This window comes from Papio anubis, chromosome 4 (genome assembly GCF_008728515.1).
Source record: "Papio anubis isolate 15944 chromosome 4, Panubis1.0, whole genome shotgun sequence".
NCBI classification, from domain to species: domain Eukaryota; kingdom Metazoa; phylum Chordata; class Mammalia; order Primates; family Cercopithecidae; genus Papio; species Papio anubis.
In genome coordinates this window covers 20,884,994-20,905,489 of record NC_044979.1, presented here as the reverse complement: position 1 = coordinate 20,905,489, position 20,496 = coordinate 20,884,994, and the positions used below count along the sequence as shown (strand labels likewise).

At 42.9% G+C, this 20,496-nt stretch overlaps 1 protein-coding gene and 1 long non-coding RNA gene across 12 annotated transcripts in view; both read right to left on the bottom strand.

Moving 5' to 3' along the window:
* DGKI (diacylglycerol kinase iota) overlaps positions 1-20,496 on the bottom strand; it is a 459,603-nt gene that overhangs the window by 353,810 nt on the left and 85,297 nt on the right. The gene's annotated exons all lie outside the window — the stretch shown is intronic.
* On the bottom strand, positions 1,758-19,722 carry LOC116274461. The gene is made up of 2 exons (XR_004183113.1): positions 16,204-19,722; positions 1,758-2,751 (listed from the first exon to the last, which is right to left on the bottom strand). It is a non-coding gene; the product is annotated as an uncharacterized LOC116274461 (long non-coding RNA).

Sequence of the window (20,496 nt, the reverse complement as noted above, 5' to 3'; positions counted from 1 at the left end):
AACCCTTGTTTTACTTAATAATGGCTCCAAAATGCAAGAGTAGTGATGGTGGCAATTCAGATATGCCAAAGAGAAGCCATAAAGTGCTTTCTTTCAGTGAATATATGAGAGTTCTCAGCTTAAAAAGGATAGAAAAAAAATCATATACTGAGGTTACTAAGATCTACAGTAAGACCAATCTCACTGGTGAAAACGTAAAGGAAAAATAAATTTGTTCTCGATTTAGTGATGCACCTCAAATTGCAAAAATTATGGCCACAGTGTGTGACAAGTGCTCAGTTAAGATGGAAAAGGCATTAAATTTGTGGGTAGAAGACATAAATAGAAATGTACCACAATTGACAGGAAACAAGTTTGGTTCAATTCAGTTTCAGGCATCTAATGCGGTGTTTTGAAATGCATTCCCCTATGGATAAAGGGGGGCTACTGTATCTATTTTACGACGGAATTGGCTGCGCTAACAGAACTGTGTGTGCAGAGGCAGGGTTGTTTCTTGTTTTTGTTTTGGAGGTTTTTTTGGTTTGGTTTGGTTCCCAAAGTTTAAATTAAAATTGACCCACGCTTGACGCTTGACATTCTAGATTTTTTTTTTTTTTTTTTTTTGAGAGGGAGTCTCACTCTGTCGCCCAGGCTGGAGTGCAGTGGCCGGATCTCAGCTCACTGCAAGCTCCGCCTCCCGGGTTTACGCCATTCTCCTGCCTCAGCCTCCCGAGTAGCTGGGACTACAGGCGCCCGCAACCTCTCCCGGGTAGTTTTTTTGTATTTTTTAGTAGAGTGTTAGCCAGGATGGTCTCGATTTCCTGACCTCGTGATCCGCCCCTCTCGGCCTCCCAAAGTGCTGGGATTACAGGCTTGAGCCACCGCGCCCGGCCTGGATTGTTCTTGAAAGACTGTGCTTAAGTTGTCCAGGCATCTGCTTTTGGGTGATGAAGCTGGACCTAGAATATCAAGAGAGAGGTAAAGCCCTATTTTCCCTCATCAGCTTCTGGAAGAAAGGTCACATGAAGGTGATACAAACTTGACAAAGCACAATCTGGATAGGCTACTGGTCTCCATAGTGGCATGATTTGCACATGAATAATCTAGATTTAGAGTAAAGTGCTGTCAAGCATTGCATTACATATTCAGAGATGGGGAGGGCAAGCCACACTGTGAAATCTCCCCTGGAGGAAAATGAATTTCCCACTGGCAGCCATCCTGGGAAGAACTAATCCAGAGGTGTTTGTTTGTTTGTTTGTTTGTTTGTTTTTTAAGCCTAGAAATAGGGCAAACCATTTGGGTCTAGATGCTCAAGCATGTACAGGCTTGAATTACTCCCTGTGGCAGGGAAAAGATGGAACTGAGCTAAGAACTAGCAGAAAAGGAAACTCTGAAGTTTAGGTGTAAATCTGAGGTTGTGAGTCCAAACTCATCCGGTATCAGGTGTAAGCTGTTCCTTGGGTTTGGCTGGCTTTATCCTCAAGACTTTAATACGTTGTCATAAACTCAGCCTTATCGTGTCCTGAAAAGAACTAGGGAGAGCAGTGGCCACCAATGGGGGACAGACAGGCACAACACAGAATTCCTCTCAAAACATCAGAGTTAGCCTGGGGCGAGATGAAGGGACTAGAATGGGGAAACCTAAAAGATCTCTTTGAAAATACCCAGGAGTCAGGACCCTGGGAATTCCTCAAAATCATTAAAAGGCATTTCGAGGAGAATTTATTTCTAGCAAATTGCTAGTGGGAAGCTCCTTGGCCTAATAATTTAGTTTTTTGGGGTTTTTTTAAAGTGTAATCCTATTTTTTTTTTTTTAATCACAGGCCAGGAGGGGATTAGATCACACCAAGTTTGATTGACGTTACTATTACTCACTTCCGTTGTAAAAACTACTAGCGTTTACCTATTTCAGGGTCTCCTCTTCTTCCTAAGCACCCAAAAAGTTTACTTTCAGGCCTTGTACTCAAGTGTGGCCATATGACTAGATCTGCACAATGAAATGTGAGCAGAAGTAATATGTAATGTGTAACTTCAATGTCGAGGCAGCAAGAGCTAGTGTGCCATTGAGGCAGGAAAATAGGGTCTGAAGGCAGGGAACATAAGGCCGATTCACACTTCAGCTATAACAGAAAATACCCTCTCCATAGGGCATACTCTGTAACTGACTGTAACTTTACTTCATCCTCTCCATTTATGACTGTAACTTTACTTCATCCTCTCCATTTATGACTGTAACTTTACATCCTCTCCATTTACATAAGGCATAACCAAAGTAACCAGTGGAATCCTCTAGAGGGTATGTAAACTCCCAAAAATTCTGTAACGGGGTCTTTGAGCTCCTATACTCAGGCCAGCTCCCACACTATGGAGTGTATTAAACCCTTCATTCCTTCCTTGCTTTGTGTTTTGTCCAATTCTTTGTTCAAGACACCAAGAACCTGGACACCTTCTACCAGTAACACTATCACCAAGCTTCTTTTTCCTTTGCTGCAGAGACATTAAAGATCTGTTTAGATGGGATGGCAGCACCACAAGGAGTAGGCAACCTAAACCCCTACTGCCACCCACTAGCCAGGCTCTTCTCAGACTTTGTGTGAGCAAGAAACACTCTTTTGTTGTGCTAAATTGATTAGATTCCAGGACTTGTTATGGCAACACACTCTAGCAAATCCTAACAAATGCAAACACATTTTACAGACAAGGAAATAAGATTTATAAAGGTAAGACACTTACTTGTCCAAGGTCACTTGCCCAAGGTCACATAATCTAACACTGTGGGAGGGAAAAGATTCAAATTCAGGCTCTTCTGACTCTAGTACATAAGCTCTTAATCCAATCTATCATCATTTTATCATCAACATCCCTGAACACTGGCTATCTGTACCTAAGTGCCAATTCTACGAATACAGTTTTGTAGATGAGGAACTAAGGCAAAGGAGGAAGGCAGACTTCAAATTTCTTAGTCACTAACTATTAAAATATAAACAAAACATTTAAAATCACTCCACATATAATACTATTTGTATTATACTTTCTTCTGATCCCCCGAAAAACTTATATAAACACCTCTATTGTGGTTTAAAAAAAAAAAAACCAGAGGCGGAATATAAAACAGAAATATAGAACATTATTTAAAGATATAAAAGTAATCATTATTATATAGTGTTCATACATATATCTATAGAAAAAAGTCTTGAAGGAAATGCACAAAATATTCATTTGGTCATCTTACAACTATTTATTGAGTCCCTTCTATTTGCTAGGCACTTTTTGACACAGGCACAGAGCATAAAACAGACAATGTATCTGCCCTCACAGTCCTCTGATAGTCTAGTATTATTTCTTGGAAAAGGGAAAGCCATGGGGAACTTTTATTTTCTTCTGTATATTTTTCTACTTTCAATTTTTCCAAAAATATACACTCTCAATATACTATCAGAAATCCATTTTAAATCCACCATTCCCAAATATATCCCATCACACAAATCATGATGCAGCTCTCTAAAAACCATTAGAAAAAAATTAGTCAGCATTGAGAATTTAAGTCAGGTGGTCTTAAAGACATCTGTTAAGGGAAGGAATTTATAACTGGGATTATTCATCTTTTTATGATTTACAAGTTACTGGTTTCTTCCAATAAAATTACTAAGAGATAATGATACAAACTGAGTTGGATGACAAGATAATTTAGTATCATGCCTTGTAGACAATAACAGCAACCAGTGATTATATTTTCTGAACCAAATATTGACATGCAGGTGATGTCTCCAGGATTATTTGTGGAGACAACAGAATATACTATTCACAAGAGTGATCGGCAACTATTTATAAATCTAATTACCTTTTCCTTCAAGCTCTGGCCATTTTATTTCAATAAATAGTAAAACCAGATTCTTAACATAGACAGCTCCTCTGTCCTCCGCCTTTCCATGCTCAAAACCCCAAATAGCTGCTGTTTCTGTTTAATTGAAAAAGGCACAAGGGCAGCACCCTAAAACAAGGTGAGGACCAGGAGCCCCCCAGTCCTCCCTCCCCGCTCTTCTTAGCTGCTCCTGGTAGACATCCCCTTTCATTTCTGTGGACCCTGCTGATTTTTTCCAAGCAAGCTCCCCACTCAAACCACTGATCTCAGGCATCAAAAAGCTTTCACTTCCCACCTTGCTCCCCTAGCTGGCCCACCTGATCCAGGATCTATGGCATTCTTGGCTTTTTTCTCTCATCTTCACTCTCTGACTTCTCTTTGGCTGGTTGCTTTTATAACCTTAGCTGAATACGTTAGTCAGGCAGCTTGTAGACAGAGAAAGATTTAAGGGCTAGGGAGAAATGACTGAAATGGAGAAATTTTGTAGACTGAGTGTTTGAGCTTAAAGGGTTGTTGAAGTTTACTCCAAATTTATCATTTTGCTTGAGGAATCAGGGTTCCTGAGTTTAATCAAAATTCAATTCTGATTCCTCATTGGTTCACATGAGATCTACGAGCACCAAGACTAGATCTTTTTCTGATCACATCCCTATCTTTTTCCGATCACATCCCTACCTGGAATGGTGCTCAATAAACACTGCTGAATGAGTGAATCAACATGCAGCAAGTCCTGATTCCAGACATAGCTAGGGGTGGAACTCTCCCCGGTATGGATAAGCCTATGGGTGGGATCCAGGATATGGAGCTAGACCTGCTCAGTGGGGTTGGGTAGGAGCAGAAGTGGCTGCAAAGACTGGGAAAGTACAAACAGGCAGAACATACTGTCACAGGAGAACAGACACCTGCACAGGGACACACAACTGGCATCAGGGAGACCCAGCAAGAGGCAACCGGACAGAAGAACATATCAGGAGAAACTAAGGCCAAGAAGTGGGGAAACCAGATAAGAAGGCAAGCACTAGAATAAAGAAGAAAGATATCCTTGACCTAGAGGAGCCGAGATGAAGGTTCTAGCAAGAAAGGACTTGGCTGCAGAGAAATGAGATGCACAGGGCTGTAGAACTGGTGAGGGGGTGGTGCTGAGGCCCAGACTCAGGTCTTCCTACTCCAGGTCCAGCGTTTCAACCTGGCAGATTCCAAATGGCTTCACCATGAAAAACACACTCCTCCACCATGAAGCACACCGAAATGCAAAGCCTTCAAGGGCAGGATCCTGTGTAGATCACTGCCGTATCCCAAGTGCCCAGAACAAAGCCTGGCACATAGTGGGTGCTTAATAAATACTTGAATAAATGAACAAAGAATTACTGACTGGCAGTTAAAAGGAAACTCAAGGTTCCCTCCTTCCATTACCTGTGGGCCATTTTCCCAATTGCTCACACTCATCTCCCTCTCAAAAAAATTCCTGCTGTGGATATTCAGGGCAGCAATCAGCATCTGTATAAAGATATTGGGCACTCTAGTAGAATGCCCTAGCCCAGCCCCTGAACATCACCCCCACAAGCAGTTCAACAAGGCGCTGTGGAGAAGACAGAGTCCTGAGTGGCTTTTCCATACTTTACTGCCACATCTGTGACCTTGGGGACTCAGGAGGATAAAGGAAAGGAACAGCATGTTAATGGAAGTCTTTAAGGCAGCGAAAGACTTCATGCTGAGAATTCTAAGATATTCTCCACATCCATAGAGAATTTGGCTTGAAAATTTAAAAAATTACACTGGAATTCAGTAAAGACCAGGAAGTCAAAAGTCCTAGGTTTCAGAGACAATTTTATACAACTAGATCTCTCGGCCCCAGTCTTTTCAGCTGCAAAATGAGCAGGATATTAGTAGATGATCTGCAAAGGCCACTTCTAGTTCTAGGCTGATTTTGGTTTTAATCATATTTTTGTTCCTATCTAAGGCTTGAAACGAAGCATCTTTGTGTCTGTTATAACTCTAGGCTTCATGTCAAATAACTTACTAAGGTTCTACTTCAGTAAACATCTGGAAGCTACACATAAACATTTCCTTTACTGTTAGAAGCAGCAGTCATCACTACAGTTTCTTAATTTCCATTCCAAATTTTCTACACATAGACTAGGCTACAGAAGTCACTCTACCTCCTTTCAGTTTTATAAAAATGTATATTGTCTATAGTCACTATCAGACATCTCTGTTATTTTGGCAGATTTCTCCTATTGGGCAGTTAACTCTCAGAATAAGATGTATTCCATTCACCGAGTACCTCTCATAGCACATGAGAAGCTATCTTGTACTTGGTGGCATCTGACAAACATCTGCTGAGTATCTTTTCATATATTTTTATCATATGTGTTCCTATACACATTTCAGATGTATCTCTCAAGCTCTTCTGATTGGTTTAGAATATCCTTGAGTACAGATAATGACTCATTCTTCCATTAAAGACACTAGCCCGTTTGAAAGTATTGTTCCAGCACTTTTGAAAGTATGTAAAGGAGCCGGGTGCGGTAGCTCAAGCCTGTAATCCCAGCATTTTGGGAGGCTGAGATGGGCGGATCACGAGGTCAGGAGATTGTGACCATCCCGGCCAACACGGTGAAACCCCGTCTCTACAAAAAAATACAAAAAAAAAAAACTAGCCGGGCGAGGTGGCAGGCATCTGTAGTCCCAGCTACTCAGGAGGCTGAGGCAGGAGAATAGCCTAAACCCGGGAGGTGGAGCTTGCAGTGAGCTGAGATCCGGCCACTGCACTCCAGCCTGGGCGACAGCGCGAGACTCTGTCTCAAAAAAAAAAGTATGCAAAGGAAAAGAGTAAATTAAACCAGAGGGTGTAAACCTGGTTGAAGGGTCAAATACTAAATATTTTAAGCTTTGTTGACCATATAATCTGCGTCACAACTACTTACCTGTGCTATTGTAACACAAAAGCAACTATAGACAATATATAAACAAATGAGCCAGCCTGCATTCCAAAAAAATCTTTATTTACAAAAATTGACCTGTACGCTGTCATTTTCTAACCCTTGCAATCAACCTCAGAACCAAAAAGCAAGCATAAGATAATATAAAATAAAATAATAACATGATAATAACAAAAGAAACAAAACAGCATCACTTTATTAATTATATCTAGGCATTATCCAATTATTTAAATGTATTTAATGCAATGTACATAAGGCTGTGTACCCAAATACATAACTACATACAATCACTACGTTTCAGAATCATAAATCCTACTACAGTGCCCTTCAGACTAAAAATTTGGCTATTTCCAGAACTTATCCCCAGAAACCTCTTCTATCCTATTCCAAAAGATCTCTCTCTGGATAATGAAAGTTGTGGGGGGAACAAAGAGAAAGAGGTGGTCAAATAGTAACAGCAGAAAAGTGTGGGTGGTGAACTCCCATCCCTCAGAAATAGCAAAATCAACAATACAAAAAAAAAAAAGTCAGATCCCACAATCCCCAAAAAGGTATCAATAGGGGGTCCTGGTTCACAAACGTTAGTCTACAAAGAGGGAAAAGAAAGGCCTCATATTTATAAACTTCATTTTTTTTGGTTATAACTTAGAACAAAATGTAGGGAATTCCTCTAAGGGAGGAGACCACCCCTCATATTGTCTTATACCCAATTTCTGCCTCCAAAGAAAGAAGTAAAAACTAAAAGGCAGAAATGAAATCCACAGGCAGACAGCCCAGCGACATGTCCTGGGCCTGGTTAAAAATTGACCCCGACCTAACCGGTTATGTTATCTATAGATTCCAGACATTGTATGGAAAAGCATTGTGAAAATCCCTGTCCTGTTCTGTTCCATTCTGAGTACTGGTGCATGCAGCCCCCAGTCACACACCCCATGCTTGCTCAATCGATCACGACCCTCTCACGCGGAACCCCTTAGAGTTGTGGGCCCTTAAAAGGGATAGGAATTGCTCACTTGGGGAGCTCGGTTTTTGGAGATGTGAGTCTTGCCGAAGCTCCCAGCTGAATAAAGCCCTTCCTTTTTTAACTCAGTGTCTGAGGGGTTTTATCTGCTGCTTGTCCTGCTACACCTCCACTCACCAGCCACCTGAGGACTCTGACACGGGTATTTTGCACCTGTTTTGGTTCCTGCAAGAGATTCATCCAAACCCTACTCATCCTTCCGAGACAACCACTATTACTCACAAACATACATGTGTTACTAGTGCATGCTAGTACATACAAATGTGCATACACACACTATACCCACTTGGAAGCTGGTTATTCTGTACCCAGGATAATCATCTCAATTTCTCCCCATGAGGTCCCTAAATAATAAACAAAGTTACACTTGAGTGGTCTGACTACAGAGAAGATGAGAAAGGAAAAGCAAGGTGGCTCTGCCAAAAGATAACAAAGGCTGCAAACTGATCCCCAGGAACCTGGAGTCATTTAAATGGCCAAGATACTTGCAGACAGAGAGACTCTGGTGCTAGACACTGCCCCGGAAAGTGGATTAGCCTGGCAGACAGTATTAAACTCAGCCGGGATCCCTGGGAGAGTCTGCCAGCGACTGCTGGAGTGCCCACCACATGTACTTAGGAAATTTGCGAGGGTTTCCAGGCCTTTCAGGGCACAGCTGCTCCATCCCCAAGGAATCAGCACACACACATATCACAGAGGCAGTTTAGTACCTCATTGCCCAAAGGAATGGAACAGAGTGGGAGCAGGAGGAGGGGAGTTGAGCAAACTTACAGAGGAACGGGTTGTAAAGTCTGAGTCAGTTTATATCTGAAGGCAAGGCTGATAGAGGTTTAATTAATTTGCTTTCCACTCTCTTTGACCATAATTCAATCTTTCTCTCTCGCTTCACATTCAAAATCCAAGGTGGGCAGAGGACATAGACAGGAAGGGTGATCTATGAGGCTACAGACAAAGCAGAAGTCGCCTCTACTGCCATGAGCAATTCAATTCCTGGAGTTAAAACAATAACATCAGCATCATCGTTAGAGTTGCTTTGAGAGTAAATGCCACCAGCTCCCGCAGAGCAGCCCCAAATTAATGGCATATAAAAAAGAAAAAGACACCAGGGTAGCCAGTCCCACTGAAATGGGCAATCAATGTTTCTATTACAACATTAAAAAAGAGGAGGAGGAGGAGGAGGAGGAGGAGGAAGAGGAGGAGGAGGAGGAGGAGGAGGAGGAGGAGGAGGATAGAGGAGGAGGAGAAGAAGTAGTAGTTCCCCCAAAGGGAAACTAAGTTGTTAGTGAGGAGGAGCAAAAACAGAGTAGTCTAGAATCCAAGAGGGTCAGGGGGCTTATGTAAGGGAGGTGGGAGGCACTGTGGGCCAGGGGCAGGTACACTGCTGCTGCCAGGAATAGCCTCCCTGCTGGTTCAGAGGCAGTGAGGAATGGGGCACCCTATTTTCATCCCCCAGTGGCTGCTTCACTCCCACCAGAAATGCCTCTACATGGAGGAAGAGTATCAGCCTTTGCCACATCCACCCCCTGTCCTCAGGAGATCCTTGTGTCCTCCCCTCCTGTGGCTTAAGAGAATAACAAAAATGACCTCCACTGGAGGGAGATCACATCTTCAGGTTCTGCCCCCTGTCTGTTTCAAATGGGCTTTTCAAACATCAGCAGGCACAGGGAAGAAGGGTAGTGGGAGACCGCTGTGTGACCAGTTCAGGGTTTCCCACCAACCTGTCTGCAATCATTCACCGTCCAGATGCAGCAAGGGACGTTTGTTTTACCCTTTTCATTCGGAGCTGTCACTATGCGACCTCTGCCACCCCCTCATCTCTCACCTCAGGGCACCTGCCTCAAATAACTTCCCTTGTGTTGTCATTCACCTCATGGATAATTGATAGCATGTCAAGCTGATGCTAAGAAAAGAACAAGGTGGGTAGACGTGTGCCTACTATAAATAGATCCACGACATGACCAGCATTTGCCAACTTTTGAGCAAAGCAAGGCAGAGGCAGAAATGGCAGCGATGGCAGCTTCCCCTGGGTCCTTGGAAGAGCTGGCTTCACACTGACAGCCACAGCCCTGCTTGAGTAGTTTGACTCACAGCAGAGGGCTGGGAAGATGCAGTTCTCCATTTGGGAGCAAAATTTAAAATATCACACGTGCTGGAACTTTCAGGGTTGTTTGACAGATGCATAAAGGCTCAAACAATGCATACTTCAAAACGTCTGCTTTCTTTCTCCTACATTATATTTTTCTTTGTATGTTTTAAGAACTTTATTTCTTTATTTTGCTCTCGGGCCATATCTGCTTCTAAGTTTTTATATACATATACTTACACAATTACATATGTAATTGGCACCTACACAGATTATAAATTAGGTATATATTAGATCCTGCAGCTACAGAGAGGAAGAATAAAATAGGACTCCAAACTCAGGAGGCATTTATCAGGAATCCTTTTGTTACAAGTAGCAAAAAACAGTTCATTATGGAACGAAATATAAATTAAAAAATGATAAAGACGTGAGGTCATTTTCAACATGTCCTATGAAGAGCTCCCCACCAAATGAGGGGGCCAATCCATGGAAAACATTAGATTAAGGGTGTACCTTTCCATCCAAGCCTATTTTTTCCACATAGTCTCAAGATAGTTGCCTTTAGTTTAAGGGCAGAGGGAGGAGGAAGAAACAGAAAATCGAGACAAGTGAGCTTTTCAGGCTTAAAAGTTGCTTCTATGTCTAGATTGAGTTCTTTGCCTTGGTCACCCACACATGGAACGAAGTGGCAACAAATCGACCTGAATGCTCTTATGTCTCTTAGGGCATTGAATTGCCAAATCAACCACAGGCCTCGTCTGAAAAATCTTGTAACTGCCAATCCCCCAAGAGAACCCCAACTTCTCCAAAAGAGCCATCAACAGGAAATAGGCTGTGAACACTGTGCAGGCCATGGGAAGGGCACTCTCTCCTATGCCCACTTCAGACACAGCCTGAAGGATAATGGATGAGGAAGAGGCTAAACAGAAACTGTAGGAGGAGAAACAACCACCTGCAATTATTAAAAAAAAAAAAAAAAAAATTACATCTCAGGATCGCAGAAACTGACTATATAAACTCTAAGTGTTGGCATCTACAAGCCAAAGAGCAAACTGCAAAACACTGAAAATTGAAAGAAAGCAACTTGGGTCCCTGGTCCACTTCCTAAATGGGTAACCAAGCAAGTCATTCAGCCTTGCAAAAGGTCAGTCATGGAAGGTTCTTAGGAGAGGTATATTTTGAGCCAGACATTCACCAAACACTTCAGTTGAACAAAATAAGAAGTTCTTCCTTATGCAATCATCAACAGTTAACAGACACAAAAGAATCTGAGCTGAGAATGCAACAGAAGCCCCAGTGTACATATATCACCAATAAACCTGTTTCCTGCAGAGGCTTTAATAACCAAGCAGATAGGAGATCTCTCTTCTGTTTCCAAGCAGTGGATCTCATCAATAATCCAGACAGGAGATAATATGCCAAGACCTGCTGTGCCCTCCCAGACGAGCGTGACCTCACAGGCTCCTGGTTATCATGCTCCAAGTTCACGCCTAGAAAATGATGGAAATATACCCTCGGCTGCACAGCCCTTTTCTGATTCATTTGTAAGCTACACTAATAATCCCATGATGCAAACACAGAGGAAAAAAAGTCATTCGGGAACCGTCAGAAAGGTTATTTTTGCAAGACATGAGGGAATGATTATAATGATTTATTAAAATCTTACAATGTGAGAAAGTAAGATCGGCAAACAAAATCCAATTAAGGAATTCACCAAATAAAAAGGAACTGAACTCCTCCAGCCTCGGGTTGACAAAGAAGCCATTCAGTAAAGAGCTTTATATGCTAAACTTAGCTAGTAAACCTAGTTATTTTCCATGCAGTGCTGTTCTTAAAGAGCTATTTAACTTCATCCATCTCTACGATCTAAAAGACTAAGTATTTTGACTTGTGGGTTTAAAAAAAAAAAATTTAGTTCCAATTTTAAAATGAACTTGCCTCAGAGACTACATTGTGTAGATTTAAGAGTTGATTAGTACCGTGTTCCTAAGGCTAACTGCCCAACACATTTCCCTTGCCCTTCCATTCCAAAGACCAGTCCTAACCACACAAGGACCACTAATACCTACCCACAATTTAGTTTTCAACTTCTCACCCAGATATATTTATCTGCCTTCTTCTCTCAACCATGTGGGTTCCATATATTTTGGATGTGTTTTGGAGTATATAATTGTTTGGTTATATTTTTTACTATCTCCCTTTAGTATTTGTTTCTTCTCTGGAATTTCTCAGTAAACATTCTCCAGGATTTTTTTTTTTTAATCCTTTCCAAAATAAAGGCATGAAGGCTGCCCCTGACTTTTCAAAGCACCACTGGTGCCCTGGGTACCAACTCTGTGTTCTGCTTCACTTAACGTTGCATCCACTTCTTCAACCTGGGTCCTCGGGCTTCCCCCACCCCACTTTCGGAAAAATATCTCTCCACAGTCAGCAATACCATCCCCATGGAGACAGAACCCCTTAGCGTTCCTCAGTCCTGCTCTTCAGCCACAGACACTGGTAACCACTTCCTTCTCTTTACCACTCTTTCTTCATCTAACTTTTGTGTATGATTCATTTCCAGTTTTCCTACACCCTCTCCTTCCCAGGCTTCTCATCTTCCCATTCTTAACCGTTGGTGTTAGCTGGGATTCTGTGTTCAGCCCCTCTTCTTCTCCATGTAATTTCCCTAGAAGTCATCCACTTTCATGCCCCAGCTACTCCCATATGGTAAGGAGTCCCAACATTCGCTCCCTGTCAGAGACCATTCTCCTGACCCGCTAGAAGGGAATGGCTCATATTCAAAATGTCTAAAACTGTACCCATTATCTGACCCTCAACACCTGTCCCTCCACCTCTACTTCCTATTAGAAAAAAAAAAAAAAAAATTGTTCAAGCCAGAACCTGGCAACCAGCTCAACATTTGTTCAGGAAATCTCTCTAAACCAATAAAATCTCAATGCCAAGCCGGTTCCCCAGGGCACTGGGCACTTGACATCACTGCTGGCCAGATCTATGTGTTCATGAGTTAGAATGTGGCTGAGAAGAACAAGATAACTATATCCACCTGGCAGAAGTAGATATTTCTTTAAAAAGTAGTTTAAGGCATATAGCGAAATTGGGGAATCGCACACACTCTTTCCAACTTTGAGACAGCTTGTTCTCCTCTGCACCCTGGGGAAATCAGTCTTCTTTATGTTTTCTCTTTTCACAGCTACTTGTGACAGTTTAGAACAAAGCTCAAGTCCTGTATCTCCTGGTTTAAGTTTCCTTTGTACAAAAGAACCTTCTTTTTCCAATATATTGGGCTATACACGCTTATTTCGAAGAGATTTGGAAATGGAAATGAATCCACTTTACTACCCCCTCCTCAAGCAAAATGGAGAAATCTTAGCAATGATATCTGTGACACCCACACCTATGGAACCAGTGGGGTTCCATGAGCCCCCGGGTGAGCTATGGGGCTCCTACCTCCCTGAGGCTTATTCTGGGCCGCAGGTCTTGGCCCAAGTGGTAGCTCCAGCACCCATTTCTATAGGCAACGAAGTGGTAGTCTGGTAGAAAAGGAAGGGAGTGAACTCTCCTCTCAAAGCCATGTTTGTGATACACTTCATATTAAAAACATATCTCAGAGGCCATGTGCAGTGGCTTACACCTGTAATCCCAGCATTTTGGGAGGCCGAGGTGGATAGATCACTTGAGGTCAGGAGTTTGAGACCAGCCTGGCCAACACGATGAAAACCCATCTCTACTAAAAATACAAAAATTAGCTGGGCATGGTGGTGGGTGCTTGTAATCCCAGCTACTTGGGAGGCTGAGGTAGGAAAACCACTTGAACCTGGGAAGTGGAGGTTGCAGTGAGCCAAGATTGCACCACTGCACTCAAGTCTAAGTGACAGAGCAAGACACTGTCTCAAAAAAATAATAATTATATATACACACACACACACACACACACACACATACATATATCTCAGTCTGACATATCAGACTGAGGAAAAGTCTGATATGTCTTTCCCCAACAGTGTTGGTACTTTTTTGGGCAAGATCACACTGGGTGTTATCAGGAGACAGATACTCAAACCTAAAGCACCATTTGTCTGTAATCATACCATTTTTTTACTTTTCCCATATAGGTGCTTTGGGCTTACTCACAGAGGAACAACTATATTCACAGATTTTCAAAGTATCTATATTCTTCTTAAGTTTTTTTAATTTTATTTTAGATTCAGGGGATATATGTGCATGTTTGTTACATGGGTACATTGTATACTAGTGGGGACTGGGCTTCTAGTATACTCATTACCCAGTGAACATTGTCCCCAATAGGTAATTTTTCAACCCCCTCCCTCTCCTACTCCCTCAGCTTTTGGAGCCCTCAGTGTCTATTACTTTCATGTTTATGTCCATGTTTACCCACTGCTTAGCTCCTACGTACAAGTGACAACACGCAATATTTGATTTTCTGTTTCTTAGTTCACTTAGTTATCTGAGTTCACTGAGATAATGGCCTCCAGCTCCATCCATTTTGCTGCAAATGACATAATTTCATTCTTTTCTATGGCTGCCCTAAATTCTTTTTTTTCTTTATGTTTTTGAGACGAAGTCTCACTCTTGTGCCCCAGGCTGGAGTGCGATGGCATGACCTCGGCTTACTGCAACCTCTGCCTCCCAGGTTCAATCGATTCTCTTTCCTCAGCCTCCTGAGTAGTTGGGATTACAGGCACCTGCCACTATGCCGGGCTAAGTTTTGTATTTTTAGTAGAGACGGGGTTTCATCATGTTGACCAGGCTGGTCTCGAACTCCTGACTTCAGAGTGATCTGCCCACCTCGGCCTCCCAAAATGCTGGGATTACAGGCATGAGCCACCACGGCCAGCCCCTCTACATTCTTATTGATAGAGATTCTCAAGCAGCTATAGAAGTGGTTCGCAATAGAACAAGGGTAAAAGATTTCCAAGAAACTCTTAACTAATTACAGGCCTAGGCTGGGTGAAGAGGTTACACCAATATGAACTCATTCTCCCTTTCTTTCTCTGTTTCTCTCTCCTCCTTTTCGTCCCTCCTGCCTCACACACACTTTGAGCATCCTCAGAAAAAATTTTTAAAAAGAGTCTTGATATTCTCTTGATATTCTCATGCCTCATTGTCCAGAAGTAAAAAATGTGGTATCCTGAAAAACTAGAAACAAAAATGCATACTAGTTGTGGCACCTTTGCTCACCAGTGTGAGTGAGAAAATAGTTAAATGGAAAAATGTATGCACCCAGAAGACACACAGATAGACTGAGGCAATCAACGTGGAATCCTCCTAATCCTCTTCTATGCCTCCAGTCACGGAGGAGTTACTCCCTCTTTCTTTGAACCGGCACAGCCCACCTCACCTACTAATCTTTCCTGTGGGCCCTCTCCTTTCTTTCCCTCGCGCTCACTATTGGTGACTATGGTGATTTCTCTAACAGCCCAGAGCCCTGCGGGAAGACACGGCATTTTCCAAAACTCTGGGCTTATACCCAGCTAAGCCATTACACCTCCCTCCTTCCTCCCCAAATGCTGAGCGCCTTTGCCAGTAGCCTGTTGTCATGGTTACTCTAATCTTTATCTGCTTTGCTTGCTAAACATGCTGGCTCTGCTCCAGCCCACCTCCTGGTTCTTCCCACCTCTGTGGCCTTCACTACTTCCCTCCACCCCATCCTCGTCCCCTTCCTTCCCTGAGGGATAAAAGGAAAGAAGAGTAATCACTGTTCCTTCCCCTCACCCCACTCCAGTCTACTGGATTTTATCAGGAGAGTTTCTTTTCTGTTCCCGAATGGAAAAGCACCACTTATGACAGCAACAAGCAGCACTTGAAAATGAAGGTTCTACACAGGCTCCAGAAATGGAGGAGAAAAGGAGAAAGGAGAGCCAGAAGGGGGAAGTCCAATAGGAACCATCTCAGTTGGCAAAAAGAAGCTGATGGCTAAAGTTATTTGACAGGCCTGCTGAGGTCGACTAATACTACTTCACCCAACAAGCCACCCCTCAGAATAAGACCTTACATCCTGCTTCACAGAGATAATCCTTCCCCTCCTCTTGCCTCCTCATGTTATATCGCTCCTTCCTTCCGGTCCAGAGGGATGACATTTCCACCTGTAGTCCAGGCAATTCCCTTTAGGCTGTTCTGGACTCTGTTATCTCATGCCTCCTTAGAGATCTTAATTCAACCAAAATTTCCTCTCTTGAATCTCAAACCAATTTCTCTCTACCTACTCTTTCCTCTCGGCATTGAAACACAATTTCCTATCTTAAAACAGCATCCCTTGTTGGTCCATATTACCCTCTGATAACTGGCCACTCACCTTTTTGGAAAGTCATCTCCCCTTTCTGTCTGTTTCTTCGTTTTGCCTTCAACCCACCGTGCAGTGGTTTGCTTCAGTACCATGCCAGAGCCAAGGTTAGGAAGGACTACCCCGTTAAATTCTGCGGGCCCTTTGTAGCCTTTTTACCACTGTATTTCCTAACAAGTGATTGTGGTGGTCAACACACAGGATTTTGGCATCCTTTCATTTATGTTCAAATCTTGGCCCTGGCATTTATCAACTGTGTGCCTTTAGTCAAGTTATTTACCCCTTCTGCTGCTTCAGTTTCGCCATATTTCCTTGACGTAAATAACAAGGGCTACCTCACCTGGTTATTGTGATGATTAAATGAGGCAACACTTGTAAAACAATCACAGCCGTGCTCACTCATAGAAAGTACACAGAAATCGTTAATGACTATTTTCTTACCTGAACCCCTCAGCAGCACTCAGCGATCTCTTCCTCTTGACACCCTTCACCATGTTCTCCTCTTTCTTCTTCTTTCACTGTATTTTCCCCCTTGGGCTCCCATTTGAAAGCCTCATTAGTTTTCTTTCATAGAGTAGTCCACAGATTCCTGTTGTGGGCCATCTGTTCCTCTCAATCTAAACATTCTCCCCAAGCAATCTGAGTTCTACCCAAGACTTTAACTACTATAGTAGATGGTGGGCCCGCAAATCTGTATGTTCCTCCAAACTTCTCTCCTAGACTCCAGACCCATATATCTGCCTACTGGATATCTCCACCTCAATGTCTCACCAGCAGCCTAAACTCAACTTGACCAAAGCAAGATTCTATCCCAATAAATGGCACCACCCAGAAGCCCAAGCCTGAAAACTGTTGCCATCAATCACCTCGTCCTCATCCCTCATTTTCTACGTCCAGGTAGTAATTAAACCCACTTGGTTCCACTTCAGTCTCTCTCAAGCCAATAGCTGTCTACTATTACTGATGTTTTTAAGGCACTCATGATTTCTGGCCTAGATTATCAAAAGTATTTACCCCTCTCAAATCATTCCATATACGGTAGCCAGAACAGCCCACTTTAATGCCAATATGACCATATTCCTGATATTAAATCTCCAATAGTTCCCCATGGTCTATAAGAGTATATCCCAAACTTAACTAGCAATCTTCTTAATGGATTCCTGGGACACACTCTGACACACCTGAAATCAGATTTTCCAAGAAAGTGGCCTGAGAACATTTGTAACAAGGGCCAAGTGATTCTAATGATGAGGTAGGTTTGGAAAATGCTGGCCTCTGAGATAAAAGAGCATGCCCTTTATGTTACGACTGCTCCCTTTTAGAGTATCCCTACAGTCTTTCTCACATTCTATACTCCAGCAGCAGGGAACACTAAAGTGAGAAAAATATGTAACACCTCTCTCTCTTCCAGTTCTCTGCCATTGATGAGCATTGCAAATTGGTTTTCCATGTTGTCTCACACCCAGGTCCTGGTTATGACACCATTATAGTTGCTGCCTGAATGTGGAACACCCTCACCCCAGCATGGATCACAGCTAACTCATTTTTTTCAAAACCATTCAAATATCACCTTCCCCAGATATCTGATCTCCTTGCTTGGTTCAATAGCTCTCCCCAAGCCCTCAACCACCTCAAGCTTTCATGAGATCCATTTCATGTGTGCTCCTGTAGCATCCTGGGCTGACCTCCACCAAAGTATCACAGGATACATCCGCCTCTTGCTCTCCCTGCTATGGCAAGTGCATCTCCTGATCTCAGAACCTAGCCTGTTCCAGACAAATAGGGAATTTCATATTGTGGAGTGAGTGACAAAGAATGATTCCAGTAGGCTTTAGCTCCATTGCCCAGCTATTCATATCTGTTCAAAACTTTATGGCCTCATCCAAAGTATTCATTTTCCCTCCCAATTTCATATCACTTAGCATTTTGATTTCCATGTTCTCTTTATTCTCATCTAAACTGCTGATGTAAAGTGTCAAATCAGGGGCCAAGATACAGAGCCCACATGAGAATTCTCTCTGGTTAGGTACTCATTCACTCAAGTGGTATGGTAAGGACTGGAAAGGGCTGGAAACTTTTATAGGCAACAGAATGACTACCGTCAAATGTCTGCCTGCCTGTGAAACACTGGAGAGGCCATTCAAACAAGAATGATGCTATCTGACTATCTGACGGTCCTATTATACAGTTTATATGCACCAGTCTTGTCCAGGAAGCTACGGGTGTGAACTGACGTGCACATCAAAAGTCTTGCAGGATCCTAGATATGCCACCTCCGCTGTATTTGCTCTATTTAGGGCTTTGCAACTTAAATTTTCCCAAAAAGAAATCATGCTGCTTTGGCTTAACATTCTCAGTGGGCCAGTGTTTGCATTTAGGGATCACTCATCTCCTGTCCAACGACTCCCAAACTGCCTGTTTCATAACCTGTTCAAGAATGTTTTATGGAAATGATGTCAGATTCTCTCATCTACAGTGTGTGAAATCCACAGTATTCTCATTTTTGCAAACCTAGAAAATGTTTGCCTAGCTCAGCTTTCCAGCTCCTGTCCGATTTATTATCCATGATTCTCCAAAGATTCTAAACAGTAATTTAATAGCTTCTCTCTGTACCTAGAATGTAATTCATCTGGCCTAAAAAGACGACTCATTGTAGCTCAGGCCAGTGTTTCCTTACACCTTCCTCATCCAGAGAGAATTTCAGGCCATGCCTGTCTGCTCCAAGTCTCCAGTAAGACCTCACCCTCCACATAGAGCAATTTTCAGTCTCTCGTAATAACTAGCAAAGCAGGCTATAATACTTCTAACCAGTAAGGATAAGGTAGTCTAGGCCTGAAAAACAGACCACTAAATAAGGGACAGATTGTCTACCTGCTTTGGCATTTGCTCAGTGTTTGCTATTGTCACGACGTTTATTTTAAGCCACTAAAAGTGTCAAGTGATGGCTCCTACATTGACTTTGATCAGATGCTATCACAGATCCAGGCACAGAGCCCGCGAATATTTAATAAATATGCAGTAGGTGGATGCTCACCCTAGATGTGAACAGTGTTGCCCTAGGACAGACCACATTCCTTAAAGTGCCCCTCCCCTCCTCTGACTTTAAGTCCAGGGTGGCCCCCTGGGAAGCCGTGTTTTTAAAAAGCTTCCAGAGCACACCAGAATTATTGCTCCAGGTGAACAGATTCTGAACCTTTAAGTTAATTTCATCCTTCAGAAGGAAGTTCTACATTGAGAAAGGGTCAGAGTTCCTTTTTCTGCCCTCTTTTTGCCAAATATACACATCTAAAAGAATTTGCAGAGAGCCAGGATGGCTCCTGTTTAACTTGTTTCATATATCCCCATAACATAGCATCCCTTGTAGCAGTACTTAATAAGGATCTGAAAGTTCATTTCATTCATTTCCACCCAACTTCTCTTGTGCTAGTCCACAAGAGAAGTTCATTCAAAATCCCAGCACTTTGGGAGGCCGAGACGGGCGGATCATGAGGTCAGGAGATCGAGACCATCCTGGCTAACACGGTGAAACCCCATCTCTACTAAAAAAAAAAACAAAAAACTAGCCGGGAGAGGTGGCGGGCGCCTGTAGTCCTGTAGTCCCAGCTACTCAGGAGGCTGAGGCGGGAGAATGGCGTAAACCCGAGAGGCAGAGCTTGCAGTGAGCTGAGATCCAGCCACTGCACTCCAGCCCGGGCGACAGAGCGAGATTCCGTCTCCAAAAAAAAAAAAAGAAGTTCATTCAAGTCCTGCTTAGATGCCTCCAAAGGCAGGCCACTCACCACCCCAAAAGGCAGACGTCCTCTACTGACAGTGCTCTTCGGCAGTATGGCCTTTCCTCCTGGTTTGTCTAGGGTACTTGAAACAGCCCTGGTTTGTACCTTTTGTCCTGTTGTATTGAATAAACCTGGCTTTCACTCTGAATGTCCTGATTTGAAAGATCATACAGTGCCCATATTATTTTCCTGCAGCTCAGGATAAACCGTGAATGCCTTATCCTGAGCTATGAATATGTTCTCAGTCCCATCCCCACCTCCTACCTCTCCAATCTCTTTATCCAGTACTTCCTGCTTTCTACCCCTACCTATACCACAGAGAAATGGTCCCCTTCCACATTTTATCCAAGAGGCTACAGGGGCTTCTGGGTAACTTGCCTAAGTTTCACAGTTAATAAGGAGAAGACAGTTTTCTTTTCCATCTAAATATACTCAGTTTCTTCCATGGTTTCTCCTGAGACATGCTTCCAGACCATCAGGCACCTGCTAATTGCCCTTCTCTGGGCAAACATGAGGCACCAGGTGCGGTCCA